Source organism: Xenopus laevis, chromosome 9_10L (genome assembly GCF_017654675.1).
Source record: "Xenopus laevis strain J_2021 chromosome 9_10L, Xenopus_laevis_v10.1, whole genome shotgun sequence".
In the NCBI taxonomy this organism is placed as follows: Eukaryota; Metazoa; Chordata; class Amphibia; order Anura; family Pipidae; genus Xenopus; species Xenopus laevis.
In genome coordinates, this window is record NC_054387.1 from 104723132 (window position 1) to 104738266 (window position 15135).

Sequence of the window (15135 nt, forward strand, 5' to 3'; positions counted from 1 at the left end):
CGCTAGCGAAACATATTACATCCCCCCTAAGTTCCTTGTCTCAGTCACACTATTATCAGGAGCCACTTTACCTGTTTGTATGTTTTTTGAGGAAATTCAGACACACAAACATCCAGGTAAGACTTTGTTAGGACCCCAGTGCTGCAGGAAAATAAATCAAATATACATCAAGTGCCTGAGACATTCTGACCCTTCCACAGAACATTTCTGTGCTGACTGAAATGTGAACCTTGTGCTGAATCCAGTAACCCCCCCACCTTTTTTACTTTTTAACCATACAGACCCCTCTCCAAAACTGCATCAAAGGCAATTCTAAAAACTGCCCAGCTCCCCCAAATTTTATCTCCAAATGCAGATCTACGCATGCTCATCATGCTCGTCATCAGTTCTGGTCTCTGGCTCTGTGATGATGATCAAACAGGAGCAGACTTGTTGAAGGCCAATCTGGAGGCTGATCGTCATAAATGCAACACAAATAAGAGGCCTGTGGAGGACCGTGGGCTTGGCTTTTGCACTATTTCCCCTTGCCCCCAATGGCAAATTCGCCCTCTTTAATTTCAGTTATTATTAAAAAGGAAGGTAAATGAGTCAAAAATTTAGATCCCACACCTGTAAATGCATGGTCACCACGTGCCACCTTCCAATAATGTAGGATATATGAGCACTTTTTTAGGTTCAATGGTTACTGGTATATTTCAGATAAATGATTTGTACCCTTTTGTATGTGTACGGGGTGGGGTTGGCATGGCACAAACAGTGTTCTCACTTTTTTTGTAGAAAAAAAAATACATGACATCATTTATCAGCAGTTATGTGTCTTCACTAGAAAATTATGTAATTGTTTTTATGGAGCCAAGTGCAAAAATATAGACTTTGCATTTCTTCTGTATATTTATCGACAAGGGTTTGTATAGGAAGTTTAACTTTTATTCATAAGCCGTCAAACAGAAAAATAAATGTAACAAAATAGGGAATCATTTGCCAGTCTTAAGTGTGCAAGTGCTGGAGCTGAAAGAGGTGCAAAAGTGCACATTGAGGGGGCTCATCCGTGGAGCAGTTGAGATTTGTTGGTCATTGTTTCAATTGTTTCCCTGGAAGCCAGGCAGAAATACATTCAGAGTAAAGGTGGCCATATATTGCAGATTTAGGCTGCCTAATCAGCCCCATTATACCTAGTTGGCAGTATATATGGCAGCTTATATGGGTCCTCCCTGACTGCCTATCTGATAGATAACTGGCCAAAAAGTGGGCAGATATTGATTTGGCAGGTTTAAAAAAAAACACACACATTTGGGCAGGGACCACATCACCTCGTAGATGTGTATGCCCAGTTTTAAGAAGCAAATCTTTGGAGATGTAGTTCCTGAAAAAGTAGAAGCAACAATATTGAATATAATTACAGTAGAACATCCATATATATGAACAAGGGGAATGCTTTGGAGTATGGTACACGTATATTTCAATGCAGGATCTTGAGTTGCCATTATTGTGTAGGTGGAAATCTGTCAGCACAGAAAGTGTTAATAAAGTAAAGCAATAAGCTTATTTAATGTAAGCATACCTTAAATAAGTGTTAGGACGATGTTGGGTGACAATCAAGTATGGGACAGGGCCTGACCAGTCAGAGGCTGGATAGGACAGGGCAGTCAACCAATCCATATGCTTCAATTCAGCTAACTTCTCTTTAATATTATTATTCCAGGTATGGGACCTGCTATCCAGAATGCTAGAGACCTGGGGTATTTCCGTAATTTGGATCTCCATACCGTAAATCTGCTAAAAAATTATCTAGAAATAAACCCAATAGGATTGTTTTTACTAGTGATGGGCGAATTTGGGGCGTTTCGCTTTGCCAAAAAAATCATGAATTTCCCGGCGGATAATTCGCAAAATGGCGCCGGCGTCTCGTTTATTACGTCGACGTCTGTTTTTGACGCGGGCGTCCATTTTTTGGATGCCGGCGAATTTTCACTGTGGTTTCGTGAATCGCGTCAATTTGCCGCGAATTCACGCCTGGCGAATAAATTCGGCCATCACTAGTTTTTACTCCAATAAAGAGTAATTATAGCTTACTTAGGATAAAGTACAAGGTACTGTTTAATTATTACAGAGGAAAAATCAATCATTTTCAAAAATTCAGAATTATTTGCTTAAAATGGAGTCTATGGGAGATTACCTTCCTGTAATTCGGAGCTTTCTGGGTAACGGGATTCCAGATAACGTATCCCATACCTGCATTAGAAAGAAGTGTCAATGTATTCTGCAGCAATGTACAAGATACAGGTATACACATCACACATACAGATTACATACAAAGCAATGCTTTTCATTAGAGCTTCCAGTCTAAAAGGATCTGCAAAACTCTCCACCACTCGTTTGATTCTTATTAAATATTAATGATTGCTTTGCTGACACTGTCGACATAAGGCATTGTGGCTTTCCACTATGAGACATGTTGGTTCCTGGAATTCACAGCTGATCATATTGCCACAAAGGCATCTGAGTGGGAACAATTATCCGGCCCTAAGCGGCAGTTTCAATGACTAGACAGGAAACATTAGATGAGCCACAACAAGAGTCATGTTCTCATTATTTCCACACTGTTCTATGGATCTTTTTGCTGACCAATTAAAAATTGGGGGGGGGAGGCTTTACACTGAAAAGACACATAAACATTAGCGGCAGCAATAAATGCTTATCAGCTCATAAACCCCTGCTGAAATACATGCATCCTGGGGTGACAGAGTGCTAAAATTTTAGAGGCAGGAAACAAGAGAAGCAGTGAGAAAACAAAGAGAGAACAAGAGGAAGAGGGAATGCAGCTCTAGCAGAGAATGGGGCCTTCTGTAACATTAGCGTCTCTATTTCATTTGTCTGTGTTGGGGCACGCTATATCTAACAGAATTATATAGTTCCAAAATCCCCAAAGGGACCTATCCTGCTCAGCTTTTCCTGCCAAGAGGATAACGGGGGATTGCAGGCCCCTCTTGCACAGAATGGGTTTCATGTTCTGGCGTGTTAGGATCTGTATATGTGAACAGCAATTCTATGTGGCACCAGACACAGCTGAACGTGACAGGGAAAGGTGGATCTGGACAGATGTAAGCTCTGAAGGATATATAACAGCTCTCCCTTTTGCCTATGTATTTGATAACAATGAACCCTCTCTTTTCATAACTATTATTCTTCTTGTGGCCTGCTCAGCGACTACCCTGTTTTTATTTCCATTGCTCTGTGGATGACCTGGCCCTTGTGCTTTTCCAATCTGCGATGATTCCCACAAGATGTGGGCCTCGCTGGAAATAAACTCAAACTTCAGACCTTTGTTCAGATTCTTGCGTTACTTTTGTGTGAAACCATTCTTTGATGTTTACAGAAAGAGAAAATATATTTTGATTAGAAAGTCCAACTTTTTGCTAGCATCAGCATGTTAAAGGAGAACTAAACCCCCGTTAATCAAAAATCCCCATCCCCTTCCCTCCATTGGCCCCCCTCCATGCTTTCTCCCTCCATAGTAACTTACTTGAAAAAGTATCCCTGGCATTAACGTTGGCATATTCATGCAGAGTAGCGTAGTGGAGTTCTTGGGCGCTATCTTCAGTATCTTCGGATTCCTCTCAGAATTGAGCACCAACACAGAGTTTTTCGTACATTTGCAGTTGGGGCCAGTCTGGTATTCGTGCCTACTGCGTATGCGCCGGAAAGCTCCGAAGTTTGCCCCTCATCCCCTTCCTATTCATGCAGAGCAGTGCAGCAGAGGAAAAGAAGAGGAGACATACTGAATATGGCGCCCAGGAGCTTGGCTGCGCTTCTCTGCATGAACATTACTGCCAGGGACACTTTTTCAAGTAGGGTACTATGGAGGGAGAAAGCAGGGAAGCGGGCCAATGGAGGGAAGGGGATGGGGGTTTTCGCTTAACTGGGGGGTTTAGTTCTCCTTAAGCAATTTCCCACTGCCTAGATATTCTGTGACAAATACTGGCTGCCGGCAATTCTGCACTCCCCAGGGCTACAGTATTATTATTATTATTATTATTAATAATAATAATAGGTATTTCTGTACAATAAATGCAGGTAACAATAGGTACAAAAAACGTACAATCCAAAAGAACAAAGAGTCACATACATGGGGCACTTCTTCACCTGGTGGGAAATCTCCTCTATTCCTGCGATACCTGCCCTTCACTTATCACATTGCATGTGGCAATCCGGAGTCATCCCCGAACAAACGGAAATAAGCATTTCTTAATTGATCATTGCATGTAATGTGTATTACATCTAATGTAAAGAGGCAGGTATTGCCGGCACTATATCGCCCACGGGAGAGGAGATATCCTACTTTGCAAAAAACGCACCCCATGTTTCAGCACCCAAATGTGTAATGTGTCCTATACATTGATATTAAACTAACAACAGACAATGCCCTTAAGCTGGCCATACATTGGAGAGTAAAAGCTGCCAATTTGGTCCTTCCAGATCAAGCCAGGAACTTTTTGGCCCATGCATATTTTCCTCAGGAGGTCCTGCCTGATCAATAAGTGTCTGAAAATCAGTCATATATAAAAAGATCGGGCTTGATAATCCTGTTTAGCAAGGACCACATCACTTACAGGCCCCAATTAATTATCTGATCGATGAGCCAAACAATCAGGTCTTTTCTATTTGGCCCATGGTGTTGGTGTCCAAATCGGGTAACGTTGACCCTCCCAAATGATAGGATCTTATGACAGGATCATGTATGACCAGATTAACCCCTTTCCCTACCCCCCTTAAACAACACATGCCTATTGGCGAGCTCATTTATCCCAGCCACTTCCATGCAGTTCTACTGATGTCTAACTTAAAGAAAGGTAATACTCTTAAAGGTGAATTAAATCAAAATAACATTTTGCATAATGGAAGTAAATTTTAATCAAAGCTCTCCAATAAATAATTATCAAACAATTTCAATTGCAATCAATTTCAATTTGCACTTTGCACTCTGCCTTCCTCCATTGCTCAATTGATCATTGCTGCAGGTTTCTGCTATGTGACATGTATAGGGGACTCTCTCACACGCCACCAGTGATGGACGAATTTGTCCCTTTCGCTTCACTGAAAAATGTGCTAATTTCCTGTGAAATTCGCTGCATCAATTTTGACGTCCGCATCAATTCATGTCAATTTTGATGCCTGCATTAAAGTCAATGAGCATGCAATAATGTTGACACAAGAGAATTTTGCAAATTTATTTGCCGGCGGCGAAACGTTGCACCTGCCAAATTTATTTGCCCATCACTACACACCACCCATCGCCTAACTTGTGCATCATTGAGACAAACATGTAAGGGAACAGCAGTAATGCGGATTGGTTGCTATGAGTTACTGCATATAGGCAGACTTTGTGCTTTTTGTTACATAGGGGTAAAGCTGGCCATAGATTTTTTTAAGAAAACCCCCTAAAGGTTTATCATGATTACTTAAAAGGGTTGTTCAGCTTTGCATTAACTTTTAGCATAACATTAATAATCTGTGACAATTTGCAAATTTTTTCATATTTTGTAGTTTTTTATTTATTTAGCATTTTGTTCAGCAGCTCTCCAGTTTGGAATTGTAGCAACTTTCTAGTTGCTATGGTCTTGTTTACCTTAGCAACCAGGCAGAGGTTTAAATGAGAGGCTGGAATATGACTAGAATTATAAAATGCAATGCTCACAGAGCAATAGTTTTTCAGATGTCAGGGTCAGTGACTCCCAAGAGGAAAGCAAATAATTCAAAAACTGTTAAAAAAGAAATAATGAAGACAAATTGTGAAGTTGGTAGAAATAGTTGGTAGGATATTCTGTAAAATACTAAAATAACCACCTCTTTAAAATACATTGCTAGCATCATCTATCTGTATGAACACTTGTATACAATTCCTCATATAATATGAGCAATGTAATGCTCACAGTGAGAAGCAAATGCAGAATTATGTTTTGAATTAACGCCCAGTTTGTATGCTGTTTCAGCCCTATTTACATTCCTCTTATTATTTTTAGTAAAGGAAACTGTTACTTTTGAGCCTACTGCTAGTGTCAATAATATTTACCACATCCTATTATTGTAAGTGCAACGGATCTGTTGCCCCTTTGGCAAAACTGAATATGGCAGGAGGAATATGTGAGCCAACAATGGGACGGATGGAATAGATGCACACACCTGAGGCACAAAAATGTTTGCTTTGCTTTCTATGGGAGAGACAGATGTTTACAGCATTTATTGAGCCTGTGCAAATACTGAAATGTCTAACCTCTTAGGGCAGAGACAGACGAGAAGATTCGAGGAGATTAGTCGCCCAGCGACAAATCGCCTCTTCTTCGGGCAACTAATCTTCCTGAACTACCTCCCCGCCAGCTAGAATGCAGTGGCGGAACTACCGGGGGAGCAGGGGGTGCGAGCGGGCCAGGGCCCGCACCCCCTCAGGGCCCCCCGGCAGTCCATTTGTCGCTGTCAATGCGGCCAAATGCGGCGGTACGGAGGGGGCGGGGCCCGGCTGCGCGTCATGCACCAGGGCCCGCCCCCCTCAACGAACGCTACTGCTAGAATGTAAATGTAAACCGGTGAGATGGCACTCTGAGTGTTTCGTTTTCCGAAGTCGCCCGAAGTTTCCTCGTGAGGCAACTTCAGGTGACTAATCTCCCCGAACTGCCGGCAGGGAAGCAGTTCGGGGAGATTAGTCGCCCCGAAGAAGAGGCGTTTTTTCCCCAGCGACTCAATCTCCCCGAATCTTCTCATCTGTCTCTGTCCTTACATGCCACAAATTGTAGAATTTAGGTTGTGGAGCTGGCAATTTACAGACTCTATAATTCCAAGACCCTATTTAATTAATGTGGAATTTCTTATTGTCCCTCTCTCAGGGGAGATTCTCTGCAGTAGAAGAGCTGAATTTGTGGTTTAAAAAACAGAATTTCAGTTTTCCTTCAGGGTCCCCTCAGAGCCCCACTTTAATTACTGCAGCGCGGTTGCACCTTAAGCATAGCGTTCAAACATCACCCCAAATGATTTAACACCTTCATTGCATGTGCAATAAATTCCGTGGAAACATGAAAAACATCAATTGTGTTCAAAATTGCACTTTGCTCACTGTGTCAGGCAGTGGCGTAAATAGATGTTACTGGGCCCCACAACAAATTCAAGTTAGGGCCCCATAAAATTGCTAAATTTACCAAATCTACACAGATATATTGAGGTTGCTCCCCCTGGGCCCCCCTTCAACCACAGGGTCTGCTAAGTGAATGCACCTTAAAAGGTTAATATAAAGAATACAGACAACTTGTAGCAATTATAAGGCCAGGTTAAATATTGCAAAAATATGTAAAATATTAAGGGGCCCATTTACTAACAATCAAATTCCATTTTTTTCTGTCTAAAATGTTGGGGTTTTCCTATTTTTTAAAAAAGTTCTAAAAATTCAAGATTTAGTAAGTAAAAACCACAAAAACAATTAATACAAAAGTTCTTGAGGTCGTATACAAGTCAATGGGATATAGATGAGCTGGAGAGAGTGCAGAGACATGCAATTAAACTGGTAAGTGACGGAGCAATGAAACTATGAGGAAGGTCAAAATTGGGGTTGTTTGCTCTCTAAAAGAGGAACTTGCAAGGGCACATGATTACTCTTTGCAAGTACATTAGAGGACATTATAGACAGATGATATTGAATCATCCTTCCGAGTCCTACCCGAAGGCATGGGCTCCGTTGCCCAAGTGTCCCAGGCTACCGCCCGCGAACAGCTTAAATGGATGGGTCCCCCTTCGCCGAAGCTAGGGAGGAGTCCCGTCTACCCTGGGTTCTGCTGAAGCTTCCCCCAGGGCAGATATATTGAGGTTGCTCATTAATAAAGGTCTTACTGGGCCCTCTACACTCCTGGGCCCCCCTTCAACCACAGGGTCTGCTAAGTGAATGCACCTTAAAAGGTTAATATAAAGAATACAGACAACTTGTAGCAATTATAAGGCCAGGTTAAATTAGCATTCAAAATGTGTTCTTTATTCTTTCACTGGTAATTCCAATGCGTTCAACTGCAAAGCTGGTTGCCCTCAGGTCCTATTGTTTTCATCATGTTGGAAAAAAATGACTAGAGATCAAAGTTAAGTGTGCTCGTTGGCCTTTTGGCTAAAAGTAAGCTAAAAACTGTTATCATTTACAGTAAATATGACACATTTCTAGGAAATAGGTATTGTTTATTAGAATAGGGAGATGAACGAGGAGAAAACACTTCCCAGTTGATACACTGACCTTGTATTCTAGTATGTCAGGCTGTTCTTGGTTGCAAGCCCATAAAGACTAAGGCTGGGATCAGAAAACCTTCATTGTTGTGGGATTTAATAGTAAAAGTATTTTATATGAGCCTTAATGGTAGGCATTTGCTGATAACGACACAAACAACCTTCACCAGATACACTCATTGCAGAATGCTCTAGGCACCATTTCCCTAGTAATGCTCATATAGCACTCAATAAACACCATTTTATATCCGCTGTCTGTGTTTCCATTCATTAAAGGTACTTCCATCCAAGCACTTTGTAAGAGCCATTTCACTTAGTCTACTCTGTGGCCCTGGCTTAAACTGTTGGTGATATGCATTATTATGATTAGTGATTATGGCTGAGGAACACTGCCGATACAACCTTGCCTTCTCAATACTCCAGGAAACAATACAACTGCATATTTTGCCATTTGAAGGAAATATATTTTTACAGCCCATAAGGAGTTTGTACACCATGGTGTTCAAATTGCACAACACAAATATGTAAAGCCTACATTGTATCTGTCCATCAATAAGAGAACTGTGGATATGGAGCTCTGGTTGATGACCTTCTCCTCCTGCTTCTTAATTTGTTCCTATCTAAGTAACATCTTCTGCCACAATAGGTCATAGCACTAAAAACAGGACTGTATAATTAAGCTTAGTTTGCTTAGAAATGGTTATTTAATATAATTTAGACAATTAATTGTATTGTAAAATGCTCACATTCTGTGCATGGTTTAAAAAAGTGCCCAGAAAAAAAACTTTCAGTGCGCAAAGCCTATAAATTAGACGATACATTGGTCCAGGGAGTGTTCAGTAAAGTAGAATGGCAAAAATATGTAAAATATTAAGGGGCCCATTTACTAACAATCAAATTCCATTTTTTTCTGTCTAAAATGTTGGGGTTTTCCTATTTTTTAAAAAAGTTCTAAAAATTCAAGATTTAGTAAGTAAAAACCACAAAAACAATTAATACAAAAGTTCTTGAGGTCGTATACAAGTCAATGGGATATAGATGAGCTGGAGAGAGTGCAGAGACGTGCAATTAAACTGGTAAGTGACGGAGCAATGAAACTATGAGGAAGGTCAAAATTGGGGTTGTTTGCTCTCTAAAAGAGGAACTTGCAAGGGCACATGATTACTCTTTGCAAGTACATTAGAGGACATTATAGACAGATGATATTGAATCATCCTTCCGAGTCCTACCCGAAGGCATGGGCTCCGTTGCCCAAGTGTCCCAGGCTACCGCCCGCGAACAGCTTAAATGGATGGGTCCCCCTTCGCCGAAGCTAGGGAGGAGTCCCGTCTGCCCTGGGTTCTGCTGAAGCTTCCCCCAGGGCATGTCATGGCCTGGGGTCCAGCCAAAGGATTATGACCCCATCCAGGGTGCTCAAACCAAACACAAAAAAGGTGCTGGAGTGTGCGGTGCAAGGCCATTGATTGTAGGAGAGGATCTTTTTTCCCCATAGAAAATAGGCCACCCCTTTAGACTTGAGAAATAGAACTTTCATTTGAAGCAGGGTAGGTGGTTCTTCACGGTGAGAGCGGTGCGGTTGTTGAATGCACTGCCGGCAGATGTTGTGATGGCAAAATATATTACTCTGCCATCTCAACATCCAAGTGCCAAGTTTGATAAGTGACAAACATAAGCTTTGACATGTATTATTTACCAGACACAGTCTATCTGAATTGAATCCCCACTCCCACAACTTTTAGACTGACAGCCCCTGCAGTGCATGCTGCTACGAGTGAATTATGCAAATGCAACTGACTTATGTAAATGGTGTTCCTTAATTATGGTTTCCTCTGCCAAGTTGTGTCAGTCGATCACTGCAGGTTAGAGACGCCTGTTATGGATGTATCTGAACATATTAAAGCTCCCTGGAAGAATGCAGTTGGTAACTGGACCATCGTGCCACTGAGTGCTGAAAGCTGGTTAGACTTCCTCTGCCACGTGTCACTTTGGGCTCCTTCAGTTTGTGGACGGATGAAAGTTTCAATTAGAAGTCCCTTTCCAGACAACAGCAGCTGCAAGAAATTTCCTGGAAAATAAACCTCACAGTGATTAACCCATTGTTGGCAACAATTTGAAAATCTAACAGCACTGAACTATTTGGATTTATTCTAAAACAAAATATAAGCCCAGTCACAGACTGTATTTTGCATACGATTTCTGCTACATAAATACAGATGCAGCTTAGAATATTGCCATTGAAGGCATTCCTAAGAGTGCCTCTGTGCTCCATCTGTAAATCAAGGCAACCAAATGGTTTCATTTAATGGTACACAGGGGTGACTGAAGGCAATGGAGATGCATATCGATGCAAGGTACTTGGTCCAAGCATGCTCCTGATGAATAGTACACGGCCCACAGCAGGTTGTGTCACTAAATGCACCAGATTTGCACCTGTTTTGTAAACGTGCTCCAGAAGTGACATATTTGGTGCAATTGTGGTGGACTGTGCAGAATAATTTTTACCCACTGTTATCCAAGCACTTTATCACATCTATCACATCCACTCAACACACAAACACCAGAGCACTTGTTCCCAAAATGTAGGGCTGGCCCAAAAGCAGTGTCTGGGGGCTCTCAGTCTACAGGCCAATTATGGTGAGATTTAGAGAGAATTCCAGTTTGCTGTCTTGAAGACTCCTGAAAGCCCAGCTTGAAGGCCAGTGAGAAGGAGATTATGTAGGCTATGACAGCTATGTAGGAATGACTGATATAATTTGTTATGATCTTAAAGGGGCCCTGACCAAAACTGAGATGTCTGAGCGATACTGTTCTAGGATCAATTTTAGTAACCAGTGGGCCTTGCTGAATGTTTTGGGGTGTGGGACGAAAACTTAGCACCCCCCTGAAACCCATGCAGATAGGGGAAAAAGTACTAACACCTTGTAGATAGTAGTTATACTTAAGGAGAAATCCAATAAATTACCTATTCAATATATGTGGGGGGGGGGCAGGTGTACACGCTCCAGACCTTTAGCTTAAGTGATGTTTCCAGGAAATTCTTACTTCATAGTTACCCGGCTGGCACAAAGCTGGAACATCAGGGCAAAGTGGTGCAGTTAAAATATATTTAAAAGCATCACAACAAGAAAAACAGTGTTTAGTTCCAAAAGGGGCACTTAATCATAGGCCATCATCTTGAATGGTCCAGCTTTGTGCCAGCCTGGTAACTATAAATTAAGAAATGCCTTGTAGCCCTGGACAAAAAGACTCAGGACCCCAATGCTTTAAGGGAAGATGTGCTAACTATTTATAATAAATAAAATTGCTTTCCATATGGATACATTATAAGGAGGTGGCTTAAAATGATTTGTTAGATATGTATAAGGCAAGTGAGTCATTATTGACTATAAAATAAAATATGAAGTAGGTTCACTGCCAACCCATGTAGAGTAACAACCTTTTTAGGGAGGTCCCCATTGTCCTTATAGGTAGGGCAAAGTCATTTTACCCTAACAGAACAAATCTGAGATGCCTAGAGACCCAGCTGGAAGGGGTAAGTATAGATATTGAAAATATACTTTCTTGGATTTCAAACCCCTGTGTATTGGTCCAGCACATGTGACTGTAGCATGGCCGTAGCATGAGTGATCACGGCAACCTCTTCTGGCACACTTCTGAGCTCAACTGATCGGCTGGAGATATAAATAGCTTAGTTATACAGCAACTTTGTGTTTTTTTGACCTTTTATCACAGACAGCTGCAGTTTTTCCAGCAGTAATCATGCAAATGACAACATGATAGTCAGGATGAAACTCCCTACACTGGTCAGTGCAACATGCCCCACACAAGGCAGCGGCAGATTTCAAGTATCAGCCAAATGTGTGCACAGCAAATCAACTTCATGACATTTGGACAAATAACTTGGGCACAAGGCTCTTACACCACTTAATCTCTCTTATCAAGGCAGTAGATAAACACCTGTTTCAGTTAGAATTAAAGGTCACAGGTTTTTCATGCCTCTGTCCTTGAGTTGGACACTGCACATACTAGGAGTACCTTGTTTTGCACAACTCTGCCGTCCTGTCCCCTTAATTATTTACCTACTGATAAAAGTATCTCACAGATAGGCTGTCTTTATATGAGGCCCAGCGCTTATTTCAAAGTCACTTTTTCACAATGGCGATCAACTGGATGAGTAAGTGGTTGCAGGGTTTAGAGATCACTATGGCAAGCTATCTAGATGTTTATAGGTAATGAAGTTGCAGTAGTACACGTCAAGTTCTAAATGTCCATCAAAAAATGATGTTATTTGAATAATAATCATACAATGAAAGTAATTATGAGGAAGATATAGTTGTAGGCAAATCATGCTATAGTTGCCACATACACACACACAGAGTATCTAGTAGAATTAAGTCAAAGGCAACTGGACATTTAGAGCTAAAAATTTTAAAATGTCCAGTTGCCTGTGACTTAATTCTGCTAGATACTGTATATCATGACTGGATAAATGAGAATTTTTATAGACCCACACACACACAGATTTTTCTAAACATTTATACTTATAATAGAACCAAATGGGACCGTTGGCCAATGGGAACTGTATAAGACCAGACTTGGTCAAACCAACTCCTGTGTCAATACATTGTTATGCTCCTCACACTACCAGAAGTTTACCTGGCCATTGTAAGGCAAATTTGACTGTGTATGGCCTTTAGCTGGCCATAGATGCAAAGATCTGATCATACGAATCCTCGATTCGTACGATTTTCGGACCGTGTGTGGAGAGTCCCGTCATTTTTCATCCGGCAGACGAATCGGACAGGTTAAAAGATTTCTGTTGGCTGCTGATAATATCTCTGCATTTATTGCCGATTTTTAGTGGGAGACTGTCACCAGCTTTGGTCGGACATAGATATCGTACGATTGCTGTCAGTGGCAGAACATAGGCTCATCTGTTCTTTTGTACTTTATTTGATCTGAATGGTGAGTGGCAGGTCGGGAGATGGGAAAGTCCAATCGTACGATGATTCGTACGATCGGATCTTTGCGTCTATGGCCAGCTTTACACCCAGACCAACACGGGTAGGCCTATTTTTCAAAGTCCGAATTGAATTCATTATGTTCTGAAAACTTCTCCGACCAAATCCACACAGGTTTTTTTCCCTATATTTATCAATACATTTTCCCTAAAATTTCCTGTGGGGGAAAATAAGACAACAAAATCGTGAAAAATTCTGATGGTAAGAATTTTTCAGATTTCCCACATGAAAACTCTGACTTTTTTGGATTATTGCCAGAAAACCACAAATATTCAGAATTATTAAATGGAACCCAGCGCAGATCAAGATATCTTCGGGACTTCTTCCATTGACTTATATATAACCTTTGGACTTTTTCTATCCTCGGGGTATAATAAATCGCAAAAAAATCTACTCAGATCTACTCAGTTGGTCATATCCACAAGTCTGGCTAAAATGTACATGATCATACTGTTTAGCCTTTGGCCTGTAGGTCAGATAAGCAGTATATTGGCATCCATTAACATAATAGGGTGATGGCTGACAGGGAGACAGGTTTTTTCTGCTTGTTCTTCTGAAGTCACCCAAAGATGCCTGGCAAGGAAACTTTGGGCGACTTCACAATTCTAACAGCTGCCTGTAATGAAACCCAGAAATTCTGTTCAGCAGGGACAAAGATAAGAAAAGTATCAACTAAATATCCATTTAGAACAGTTAACAGGGTCGATGACCCCCCCTCCCAGGACTGCTTCAGAAGGTAAAAAATTACTTTACGCTTCAATATTGGAAAAACGGTCACACATAGAAAATAGAAAGTAATAGGAAAAAGTTGTTATTTCTGGTGATCTGTCTGAAAACAGCTACATAAAGTGGCATCTGGATAAAAGCTTGTACCAGGGATGTGCGTGGGCACCAAGGATATATTTTACATGCATTTGAATTTCACCTGTTTGTGAGTACCCACTTGAAAATTGTAAGGAGAGTTTTCTAAAAATCTTTTTATCTGAAAACGTCTATGGTGGTGATTAAGAGGGGGCTACACCTAGGTTCAGATTTATCAAGGGTCGAATTTCGAAGTTAAAAATACTTCGGAATTTAACCATTGAATTAAAATATTTTGAATTTGAACTTTTTTTCATCGAATTTGGCCATCGAACGATCTAAGTAAAATCGAACGATCGAACGATTAAATCCTTCGAATTTAACAATTCGAACGATTCGATCGAACGATTTTTACTTCGACTTCCAAAACGTAGAAAAATGCTGTAGAAGGTCCCCCATAGGCTAACATAGCACTTCGGCAGGTTTAACTTGGCGAAGTATTGAAGTCGAATTTTTTTAAAGAGACAGTACTTCGATTATCGAATGGTCGAATATTCGAACTATTTTTACTTCGAATCGAATTCGAAGTAAAATCAAAGTCGTAGTATCTTATTCTATGGTCGAAGTATCCAAAAATTACTTTGAATTTCAAATTTTTTTACTTTTACTTGATAAATCTGCTCCCTAGTGTGGTGAATTTAAGTAGCACCTTTCGAGCAACAAAAAGAAGGGGTCACAATTTATATTGCCCTATGTTTGTTTGTTTTGTCCTGTGCCTGTGGCACTGGCTTCTATTATAGGCGTTACGGTTTGGACTTGAGGGGATACAAGTGAAAGCCGGCATAAGGACCGTGAATAAAATTGAACTTTGGGACTTTATATTTTCTTGGACTTTATTTGAAAACAGCTAGTTGTTTGAAGGTGAACCATCCAATTAAGCATAATGGGGAAGATTATCAACCCAGACATTTAGTACCAGGGCCAGAAATAGGGGTAGGCATAGTAGGCACATGACTAGGGCTCAAAGCTGGGGGGCGCCAGGCACGTACCTTCTCTGCCTTTC